Raw genomic sequence first — 12,629 nt, 5'->3', positions numbered from 1 at the left:
ACCTCTGTTGATTGTTTTTCTCTTTATTGGTTTCCATCGTGGCATCGTCGGCTTAGCCATCCTAGTGGTTCTTGTCTATCTTCTCTTATTCATCAGGAGCGTTTTAGGTCGTGTTTTAGTTGATAATTCTCATTCTTGTTCGGGTTGTAAGCTTGGCAAATAGCTACTACTCCGTATCCTCAGTGTGTCTGGAGTGCGGGGTCTCCGTTTGAATGGTTTATTCGGGATGTTTGGGGTCTGCCCGTTTGTTTCAAAAGGTGGACATCGTTATTATGTTATTTTGTTGATGATTTCTCCCGTTACACTTGGATTTATTTTATCGTTCTTGTTCAGTATTTAAAGGTTTATATTGATTTCTCTAATATGAGTGCGTATCGATTTTTACGCCACCATTACGTACTTTCAGTTACGATTCGGGAGGAATATCTTTCTCATGAGTTTAGTGAGGTTCTTGCCTCCTACACCACTCTTCCTCGACTCTCTTGTCACGGTGCCCATGCTCGGAATGGCAATCTTTGAAAGAACTATCGTCATATTCTTGAAACCGCTCAGTACTCTTCTCATTGCCTCCCATGTTCCCCTCACTTTTTGAGGTGAGGTGCATCTCTAGCATTTTACCTCATCAATCTTCAACCCTCTTCCCTTTCTTGAGGGTTGTAGTCGGGAGAATGTTTTTCTCCGACCCACCACGTTATTCTCATTTTCGTGTGTTTGGTTGTTTGTGTTATGTCCTCCTTGTATGCCTCGGGAAGCGGACTAAACTTTCTACTCGATCTGTTCCTTATGTCTTCCTTGGTTATAGTCACGAGCACAAAAGGCTATCGGTGTTATGATCTAGTTACCGCGTCGCCTCCGTATCTCGCGTGATGTCTCTTTTGTTGATGATCGTCCTTTCTTTGTCCCTTCCCCTTCCTCTTCTTCTCACTCCTCTCACTACATCGACCCGATGTTGATTTCTCATTGTGTCCTCACCACCTCCTCATCCCCCACCTCCACCGTATCTCATCCATCCTCTCCTCCATCTGTTTCACGTTGTTGACCCTCCTGATCCCATGTTTCTATTCCCGCTCCTCCTCTTCCAGGCGGTCACCCCGGCGCAGCGGCTTCCTCGATGTGTTCCCAGCTGGATGATCCCCAGCGCGTCGCTATCCTCTTCGGTAGATCGTCATCCCCACGATCGCCTTAATCTTGCCTCTCGACTTCTTGACCTACCTATTTCTCCCTCAATGGCCCTCGAGCCATCTTCTTACTGAGAGGCTGTCAAAATACAGTGGCAGGCTAGCTATGTCTGCTGAGTTGGGCGCTCGGCGCACCTCTACATAGGGATTTGGTTCCCCTTCCTCCAGGTGTTGTTCCCATTACACCGCAAGTGGGTCTATAAAGTCAAGACTCGCTCGGCAGTTACGTAGAGCGGTACAGAGGCTCGCCTTGTGGCTCATGCTTTTAGCATGAGCGAGGCAAAATATGATGAGACTTTTGCTCCCGTCGCTCATATGACTACCATTCGAGCTCTCATTGCTGTAGCTGTTGTTCGACGATGGTCCCTCTTTCAGCTTGATGTGAAGAATGCTTTTCTTCACGGGGATCTTCAGCAGGAGGTTTACATGCTTCCCCACGGTTTTTCTCCTTACGGTTTTGATGCATCGCCTTCGGAGGCTCTCTATGGTCTCAAAGCAGGCTCCTCGGGCTTGGTTTGAGCGTTTTTAGTTCCCTCTGTAGTTCTGCTTTGGTTTTCGGCCTAGTCCGCATGATCCGCTTTGTTTGTGCACTCCTCCTCTCGTGGTCGGGACTTTGTTGTTGCTTTATGTGGATGATATGATCATCACTTTGGTGATGATTACTGCTCGTATGGATTTTTGTCAAGCATCGCCTTGAGCAACATTTCCAGATGATTGATCTTGGTCGATTGAGCTATTTTTTGGGTATTGAGGTCACTTCTACTTCTACTGGTTTTCTGTTGTCCCAGCAGCGTTACACATCGGATATCCTCGCGCAGGCGTCTCTCGACTCTTGTCTTTGTAACCACTCCTATGGAGCTACATCTTGATTCGCGTCTTGATGAGGGGACTCCCTTATACGATCCAAACCACGCTATCGTCACTTAGTTGAGAGTGCGGTCTATCTTACCCTCACTCGTCCAGACATTGCTTATGTTGTGCATGTTTTGAGTTAGTTTGTTAGTGCACCTACTTCTGTTCACTATGCTCATCTTTTGACGCTTTTGCGCTATCTTCGGGCAACTCCGTCTCGAGGCCTTCTTTTTTCTCAACACAGTTCTCTGGAGCTTCGTTCTTATTCTGATGCTACTTGGGCTAGTGATCGATCGATCATCGATTACATTCTTGGCTTACATGTTTGTTCTTGGGCTCTTCTCTCATTGCTTGGAAGTCCAAGAAGCAAATTGAGTGTTCTCGATCTATGCTGAGCGAGCTTGGCGCTATAGCTACTCTGCTTGAGGAGATTGTTTGGTTGCGTTGGCTTTTTGCATAATCTTGGTGTTGTCTCGCATGCTCCTACTCCTCTACATTGTGACAACACGGTGCCATTCGAGATCACTTTGAATCATGTCAAACATTCCCTCTCAAGCATATTGGTGTTGATGCTTTCTTCTTGCGTGATCGATCTGACCAAAGACATTACGGTTCCCCGGTTTGTTCCTTACGGCGTCGAGCTTGCGGATCTGTTTACTAAATCTCAGACACGGGCACAACATGATTTTCTCTTGTCCAACCTCTCGATGTTTGATCCCCCGTGAGTTTGTTGGGGGGGGGTGTGTTAGGGAATACAGCTGTGTATACAGCTGTATATCTATATTTGTATAGCTACCTTATTTATATACCTGTGTATCTATATATACCTTGTACATTGTAGATTTTGAGTAATGAAAATTAATTAATCTTTTCCACCTAACAGATACTAGTTTCTTATTATTAGCCCAGTTTGTTAGTTCATGTTTGCTTACCTAGTAAGAGATGTTGGTTTGTATTGATAGCATGTGTTTTATTTGCCAAGTTGTCTAATTGCTTAGTTTTTTATTTATACCCACAAATTGTTTGTTGACATGCCAATGCCTTTGAAACTTTTTTTTTTTTTTTGGCTTATTGCTTGACTAAATGATTTTGTGGAAAAAGATGAAACAATGGATGGTCGTCGTCAAAAAGGATGAGGTGTCATGGTGAAAGATGAGAGGATGGTTGTTGTGACTGAGAAGGGCAGAGAAAAGGTGGAAACAAGAAACTTGATTTTTGGATTCGAATTTGGGTCTAAATCTGAAATTTAAGTTCTTTTAATTATGTTTTTATTGATTTTTTAATAATTTTTTAATATTTTATTTATAAAAAAACCATTCCAACTAAAATAGTAACAATTTGGACTTGATTTAACCCGTCTTAAAAGTGCAGCCCCTGTGAGAAAAATACAGAGACTGTTTTTGCAATTAAATTTTTTTTCATTTTTTTAATTTATTTATCAATTAATATATATATATATATATATAGAAGAGAGAGAGAGAGAGAGAGAGAGAATGAAGTCGTGAGGTTGAAAAAAATCTGTTCAAACTAATGCACTACTTTTCTCCGTCAAAAGTCAAGTTCTTTATTTTGCTTTTTCTCAGGAAAATTCATGTTATCGTTCTTTGTTTCTCTCTCTCTTTCTTGTGTAAGTAACATGAATACCAATCCATTTGTTCGTCAAGTTACTTGAAGACTAGTAGTCTGATAAGTTCCATGGTAATAGCATCGAGTTAGTTACCCGCCTTCTCTTCCTCTTGGTTATCTTCCATTATTCCATCGCAGCCGACACTTTGAACCCTAATCAACCTCTTCGTGATGACCAAATCTTAGTTTCAGCCAAAGAAAACTTTGCCTTAGGCTTCTTCAGCCCCGGCGGATCATCAAAGAACCGATACGTCGGGATATGGTACAACAAGCTACGACCAGCAGGGGCAAAAAAACAATAGTATGGGTTGCCAACCGCCGCAGTCAGTATCAGGCACCAATGGAAGCTTGGAACTGAATGGCAATGGAACTCTCACCATCAACTCCATGAGTTTTTCTTGCCCATGCCCACGGTGACCCTTACTAATCCGGTGGCACAGATCTTAGATGACGGCAACCTTGTTATCAGAGAAGCCAACAGCAGCGAGTTTGCTTGGCAGAGCTTTGACTACCCGACAGACACTCATCTTTCGGGCATGAAGCTTGGATGGGACTTGAGAACTGGTCTTAACCGCAATCTGACCTCTTGGCTGAGCTACGACGATCCATCTCCAGGGCGCTACGTCCTATCCATGGACCATGAAGGGATTCCTCAATTAATTTTATGGTCTGGTTCGGCTAAAATGTGGCGCTCTGGGCCATGGAATGAGCACCACTTTCAGTAACGTAGAACAACCCCGCATCAGTGGTGTCAGCTTTGATTTTGTTAGCAACAAAGATGAGGTTTGCTTCACGTATAACACAACAGAGGCAAATCTTGTGACGCGGACGAAGGTGGACCAGTCGGGCATGGTGAAACGGCTTACATGGATTAAGAGCGCTGGCATGTGGAAGAACATCTTGAACTACCCTGGAAAACAGTGCGAGGAGTACTCAAAATGCGGGCCTTGCGGTTTGTGCGACATGAATGTCTGGCCCATATGCAGCTGCATGCAAGGGTTCAAGCAAAAGCTGCCACAGGAGTGGGCTCTCAGGGATGCCTCGTCCGGTTGTGAGCGCCTCACGGAGCTTGACTGCAAGAATATGTCCGACGGGTTCATGACCATCACCCTTGCGGCGCTGCCAGAAACGTCACATGCCATCCTTTACCCAAACATCAGCCTGAATGAATGCGGCGCAAGGTGTTTGAATAATTGCTTGTGCACAGCCTATGCCACAGCCAACATCAATGGTGCAGGACTCGGGTGCGTTATTTGGGTGACGGAGATCATAGACCTGAGGATGTCCCTTAATCCTACACAGGATGTCTTTGTCCGGCTTGCCGCTGCTGATCTAGGTAATTAAGCTCCCTCACCAACTAAGTATCTGCTAATATTGTGCTAGTCCACTGTTAAACTTGAGTTAGAACACCATAGGGATCATCTGACAGTACGCGAATGAAAAGTTTGATTGCTGGATTAAGCTCAGGTCATTATATTATTATTATTATTATTATTATTTATATGTGGATTAGATCTTGCCGGCGTTTTTGACCATTTCTTTCCATAAAAATACACCACTTCAGTCATTAATTGCCATCGACTAATTGGAGCAATAAAAGCGAATCTAACGAGCGAAAATTGGAAAATTTAGAATACGTGTTTGGATGTTGAGGGTAACTACAGCAAATTTGGTTAAGTTTCTTGATTGTTGATGATGTAATGAGGAGAATTGACGTATAATAGGTTGAATGCTTGGTTTAGATGTCCTAATCATTTCCGCAATAATTATTACTGAATTTAATTTTATTATAAAAATAAATGAATTAAATTATCATTAGATAATGAACTCAATGGTTGGTGACTCCAATTTTTTTTTTTATAAACATTACGTCCTTTTCAGAAATTATTTGGGCTTTATGACATAACTCTTAAATAATTTTTTCATGTGATATATATTTTTTCTCTTTAATAAAGTGGGTAAACTATGTATTTATTAGAAAATAAAAAATATAGCCATCTTATACATTCTTTGGTGGTAAATTCAAAATTTGAATTCTTTGAGCACATCTTGCATTGGAAAAATCAATTTTTTTTTTTCTGATCGATCTCATTGTTCTCAATCACAAACAATAATTTCTCATCTGAAAAGTAGCAGTGTATTTGATTATGTTCCAATGATTCAACAGCCTCAATCTCAAACAAGTCTAGTAAGAAAAAGTCGATCCAAATCGAGTGGTATTGATCATAGTTTTTCTCAACGGTGCCATTGATAATTCCATTAATATACTTCTATCCATGGGGAAGGAAGAAGATGATACACAAAGGTATGTAAACTAATTATATTCTCCTAGAAATTAAATCAAATGCCATTATTGTAATATATATATATATATATATTCATCTCTTCCTTTACCTATCCTTACATTAAGCATTTGTTTCACATAATCAATTTGAGAAAGACATTAGAGGAAATGGTGAATTTGAACTAGCACAACTTCAATGGAGTACTTTAATGGCGGCTACACAGAACTTTGCTAAGATAAATATTCTCGGAAAAGGTGGTTTTGGCCTTGTCTATAAGGTATCCATGTATATATAGTTCAGATTAAATGATTTATAATATAAGAACTTGTGATTAAAACATTGACTGCCTACAGGGGAAAATGGCTGAGGGACATGAAATTGCAGTTAAGAGACTCTCAAGGAATTCAACTCAAGGCATTGATGAGTTTGAAAATGAAGTTACTTTTATTGCAAAGCTTCAACACCGTAACCTTGTGCGACTTTTAGGATACTGCATTAAAGGAGATGAAAAGATTCTTGTCTACGAGTATATGCCCAATGGAAGCTTGGATGCATGTCTATTTGGTTAGTTTTAATATGCTTCTCTTGAAATATCAATATTCTTCATTACAATAGCCACAAGCTTGCATCCCCTGATTTTTTGTTTGCACTTTATTAGGCAAAGAAAAGGGAGATCATTTGGACTGGCAAACACGCTTCCACATCATTGAGGGTATTGCTCGAGGTCTTTTATACCTTCATCAGGACTCGAGATTAAGAATTATACATAGGGATCTCAAAGCAAGTAACATCCTTCTAGACATTGAAATGAATTCTAAAATCTCAGACTTTGGTTTAGCCAGAAATTTTGGAGAATCTGTAACAATGATAAAGACAAGAAAAGTAGTTGGAACATAGTAAGTCCACTTTCACAATTTCTATATTTTCTTATATTAATCAAAATTTATATGTATCAATGATTATAAATGACAATAATGCAGTGGATATATGGCCCCGGAGTATACATTGGATGGAGTTTTCTCAATGAAGTCAGATGTGTTTAGCTTTGGGGTGTTAATCTTGGAAATCATAAGTGGCCAAAGAAATAGGATTTTACTCTCAAATCCACACCTTTACCTTCTTGGGAAAGTAAGTAGTGCAATATATGTATATATTGAACTATTTATTTTAATATATTAAATTTTAGCCATTGTTTACCAGGAAAAAAAAGATCATTAGTGTGGCTAATAATTAAGCAATCATTGCAGGCTTGGAGATTATGGAATGAAGGGAAGGTCTTGGATTTATTAGATCCATTAATCGGCAACTCATTTTCAATAACTCAAGTTATGAGATGTATAAATATAGGTCTCTTGTGTGTTCAAGAAAAACCAAAGGATAGACCATCCATGGCATCAGTAGTTGTCATGTTAAGCAACGATGATGCCCCATTACTAGAGCCTAAAGAACCGGGGTTTAAAGCTATTTTTTCCACTAAGCATGATGCGGTTTCAAATCAAAATGACTCGCATACTTTTAATGATATCTCACTCACAGAGCAAATAGGTAGATAGTAGCATCATTAAAAAATCCAAATACCCAACTTTATTGTGTTAATTTAATTGTGTATACAATATTAACCTTATGATGTCATGTACTCTTGGAGATTTCTTTCATTTTCCATATGAAAACAAGTAATCGCTAAGATACATTTGTATACATTTATGATTGGCATATTTGTTTATATATGCCGACAACATAGTTCTATTTGTTGATATACATACCCCTATAAATAAAAGCGAATTAAAAAATATTGCACATTTTCATCTTTATATTTTCTGGTCGTAGTTTCACATTTTTTAGTTGCAGTTTTAAATGATGCAGCGAGGGAGAAATGTATAAATAATAACGATGATCAAGTAAGCTATTTTTTATAAATAATAACACTGAGAAATAATAATGATATTTTTGTTTGTAGTTTTTAAGAATATTTGATTTTTTTACACTGATATAATAGATTATGATCATGTGAAAATCTTCTATATCTTCATTTGTATTTCTTATCCATATTTGCATATTACGAGGGCGCTGGATTCTTTGGCCTTCAGGCTTTTTACTTTACCCATGTTTGGTGGGTTTTCTATTGCCTGTCATGCATTTGTCACTCGAACCCATTTGTTAAAAGGAAGCAAACAACACATCTTTCTTTGCTCATTTTCTAACTTGGAGCGTTGTAATTTCTGGATCTGAAATCTCTGATGCTTGGACATCCAAAGACTCGTAGTCATGGTGGTGGAATCCTCTCTTACAGAGACACTCTATTTCACAATTCAAGTAGAAAAACAATCAGAAAAATAAAGGCACATTCACTCAGACATTATATCAAACACATTGCGTGCACAACTGATATAACATAAAATCATACCCATCATTCAGTGATTTTTGGTGTTTAAATGTGACCATTTCCACCACAACTAGTGGTGGAACCAGGATCCTCTGGTAGGGGGGTTAAACGCAAAGTTTAAAAAAAATTTATTCTATAACTCAAGTAACCCAAATGCTAAGAACTTCAATTGTATGGCTCTTTGGGTAGATATACTTTTATTATAAAAAACTGATGAAAACTAATTAAAGTCAATAAAAAAATTCCCATTTTTTATCTCTTGGTTTCCGATTATGTGACTTAAATTGCTTTAATAATAGATCTTGTTAAATATGCTCTGTTCTCTCGCTGCTTGTTTGCATATTTGTAGACCTGCCTTGCCAGCCAATTTTTCTCAGATTTTCACTTAAGAACTTCGTGTTTTTAAGAAAATCTTACTGATTTGAATGCCATAAAAAATATTTCACTGAAGAAGATGGCGGTGTAAGACTAGTCACATTGCAATGTTGGTAACAACTTCTAAACAATGCTTCTTCTTATGACAATATAAATATCTGTTGATGCTTGTCTGAAATTTAACAGGACATCATGGTTAAGCATTGGTTTTGATGATAAACTAAAGGTCCAAATAAAGGGTTGTCTTTTCTCAGACAATGATGATTTTGATGATAAACTAATCGTGATTGTAATCTGCAGAGTACATATTTCTGTTTTTGTTTTTGTCATTTTTATTTTTCTTCTCCTTTTTCTACATCTTGATGTTTTATTCTTTGTCGAGTATGTTTTGTTCATTGATCCAACGAGTGTCTTATCATCTTCAAAAGTAAATGTTGTTATACTGCAATTTGGATTTCTGGACCACGATATGATGCTCTGCCGCCTTGTGTTGCAGTATAATCAAGCTTGCTGAAGATTGATTGCAATTTCAGACTGCATCAATGCCACAACTCTCTGCCTTGCTATGGACCTGCTTATTTGTACATATTTTCCACTTGCATTGATTTCACCATTATTTGTGGTACTTACAATGGTCAATACCAATTAGAAACTGATGTCTTCATTATTGTTTGTCGATTTTACTTCCATGAAGTCTACCATGCATATATAATGTAAATAATGCACCCAAATGTACATCCTGGTCTTGAAGAAAATGCAGCTTATATTATTCATCTATGACCAATTATTACATTACATTAGATACATTTCAACATTGCATGACACCACCTCACCAAACATAAAGCTATTATAATAAAAGAACAATGGAATTTTGAGATGCAAACTTTGATAGCACTGGAACTCTTCTGTCTATAGACTCAATACATGTCAAGCTCAAATGCAGACACGGGAAAGCTATCTGAAAGACCAGTACCAGTCTTGAAAGTGATCTTCTTTAAAGAAGGATCCTCAATGTACATCTCAACTACAGAGAGCCAAAGCATGAGTTCTTTGGTCTTCACTCCAGTCATCTTCCTCATCTTCCCATTCTCAACAAATGCCGTCACCTCAGGAGCATATGACACTCCCCTTTTGATTTTTTTGAATGTATGGTCCTTCTTCTTCTTTTGAATCAACCAGACAAACCCCGCCTCACGGTTGTATCCAAACTCTTATATGTCATCCAATGGAAACAAACCATTTGGAAGGCCAATCTCTTCGAGCAGTTGAATGGATTTCTTCTTGCAGAGAACATCACCATTGTATATCTCAGCACCGCTACGGTAGCTCTGGATCATCTGTGATGCCATTGTGTGAGTTTTTATTAGTTGAATTATTGAAAATCTCATATATTTGCTATCGGTAATAACAAAATTTTAAATTATACTTTATATTTTTTTAATATGTGTATTCAAATTTTGGTTATATTAGCACATTATTATTCATTTAAAATAATTATTTTGTTGGATTGTTTTTTATTTTTTATTTTTTATTTTTGTTTTGTTTTTAGACTCCAGCCCCCCCACCATCAAGTCCTGATTCCGTCCCTGGCCACTCCTATTTGCTTTAGATGATATTTTATCATATAAAGGAGCATAAAGATATGAATATTGTGATTATTGATAATGTCCCTTTTAATTTCTGTTAAGATTTTCAATGGTTTGGCATTAATGAATCTTTGTTTACAGAAAGTTCTTTTCATAGTCAGTTGCATTCATGCACAAGCTGTGGTCTTTATGGCTATGCATAACATGCACTACATGCATGTATGCAAGCATGTACACACTACCATCCATATGAATTCACGTGCATGATTCACTTGACTAAAAAAAAAGATTCAAATGGGTCCCACCACATGGAAATGAATAAACATTAAAGAAATAAAAAAACTGAGATGCATGTAATGGCATGCTCACGCACCTAAAGGCCAGGACCATCATGCACATTGATATTAATAAATATTAATAAATAATGAGATGTATGCAGGCCGAGCTTGATGAATTATGATGACTTCCCATCCAGTCTAAAGAATAAGTATAGGATCTAGCATCATCATCTGATTCTGGAGGATTTGCACTACGAGGAACAATGTCTGGATCTCCTTCAGAATGATAACCTTCATAAAATAAGAAGCATGCATGATATAAAAAAAATAGAAAAAATGAGAAGCATGCAAAAATAGAAATAAAAAAAATTGAAAAAAATGAGAAGCATGCATGACATAAAAAAAATAAAAGAAGATAAATAAAAGTAAAAAAATGAGAAAAATGCTCAAGTGCATAAAAATATACTCCCCCGTTCCTTTTTATCTGTCATAAACCCATGTTCCTTTTTATCTGTCATTTTCTATTATCAAGAAGCATTTATTATTATTTTTTTCCAAAACTACCCTAATACTTTATTCAATTCTCTTCTTGGAATTAAATATGAAAGAGAAATGTGAAAATATAAAATATGGGTAATTTTGGAAAGATAACAAACCTTTTATAAAAATTTGTGAAATAACTAAATTTATTGGTATATGAGATTCGGTTATTCACGACAGATAAAAAGGAACGGAGGGAGTATATATTTAAAGGCGGGTACACCATTTTAAAAAAATATAAAATAAAATGAGTGGATAGTTCCAGGCATTTCAGAAGAGAATATATATATATATATATATATATATATATATATATATATATATATATATATGAATTGAGATAGCATGCAAAAGCTGCATATTACTTGGCTTCTGTGCAAGCTTTGGGTTGATTGTAATTTTCATATTTAAAATTTCTGGAGTCTATCAGTTGCTACTATGAATCCAAATGGAGCAATGAAAGCTTTAACATATATTTTAATATATTTATTGATAGTCACTGGTTTTATCAAGCTTGGAAACCAATTGGAATATGCCATCCTTTTAGTATTAAAAAAAATCTCAATTCACGTGTCTCATTGAGAACGTGATGTTGTATGGTATAAAAAAAGAGAGAAAATAAAAAAAATGATAATAATAATTTGAAAAGAGTGCAATGGTATATATGCATACGTACATGGTTTATTAGGAAAAAAATGGGTCCCATTACACAAGAGGTACACATGGAGCTCTCAAAATGAGAAGAATGTATGCATACATGCTCACACATCTAAAAGGCAGGATCACCATGCATATGAGAATGAATAAATCTTAAGAGATGCATGCATGCATGCACGTGCACTTTTCATTTGTGCATTCATTGTCATTTGGAAAGTATAAAATAGACACACACACACACACACACACACACACACACACACACACACACACACACAATTATATATAAATTCAAAAGTGCATGGCCCATCATAAGAGGGACAATATAAGTATGGATATATATCAGGTTTGGTATTTAAACAACATTTCTTTCGATCCAAAGAAGTACCATGGGTTAGTCAATGATTAAAATTACCGTCCCAAAGGCAATGACAAATTTCAAAGCGATAACGAGATGCATATCACATACAACAGCAAAGCATGCAACATAGTGATAAGGTACAAACAGTAGTGACTTATTCATTTCAAAACGGCAACAAAAATTATAAATTTTAAGGCGGTCATGAAATATTTATTTCAAGGCGTCAATGAGGCACGCAACGCAGTGACGAGGCATATACAGTGGTTATGTTCAAATATATATGATGTGATAAAAATGTATGTATGGATATATAAAATCAAAACCAAAGCAGCCAAGTCAAGACTTAAAATATGAAAAGAGTCAAGACTTAAAAATCAATATAAATCAACAATTGGACTCAGCAGTCTCAAGGCATCAAAAGTCAAAGACCCAAAGAGTTTCACAAGTCAATATTTAAAAAAATCATTTAAATCAACAATTGAACTCAATGGTCTCAAAGCATCAAAAG

The 12,629-nt window shown here is 37.0% G+C and overlaps 2 pseudogenes; one reads left to right on the top strand and one right to left on the bottom strand.

Annotated features, from left to right (window-relative positions):
* The first annotated feature begins 1,448 nt into the window (after positions 1 to 1,448).
* Positions 1,449 to 7,593, top strand: LOC120277803 (annotated as a pseudogene).
* A 2,023-nt stretch (positions 7,594 to 9,616) lies between these two features.
* Positions 9,617 to 10,048, bottom strand: LOC120277802 (annotated as a pseudogene).
* Positions 10,049 to 12,629: the final 2,581 nt, after the last annotated feature.

The sequence above is a fragment of the Dioscorea cayenensis genome, chromosome 15 (assembly GCF_009730915.1).
Source record: "Dioscorea cayenensis subsp. rotundata cultivar TDr96_F1 chromosome 15, TDr96_F1_v2_PseudoChromosome.rev07_lg8_w22 25.fasta, whole genome shotgun sequence".
Lineage (NCBI taxonomy): Eukaryota > Viridiplantae > Streptophyta > Magnoliopsida > Dioscoreales > Dioscoreaceae > Dioscorea > Dioscorea cayenensis.
This window is presented reverse-complemented; position numbering and strand designations above follow the sequence as displayed.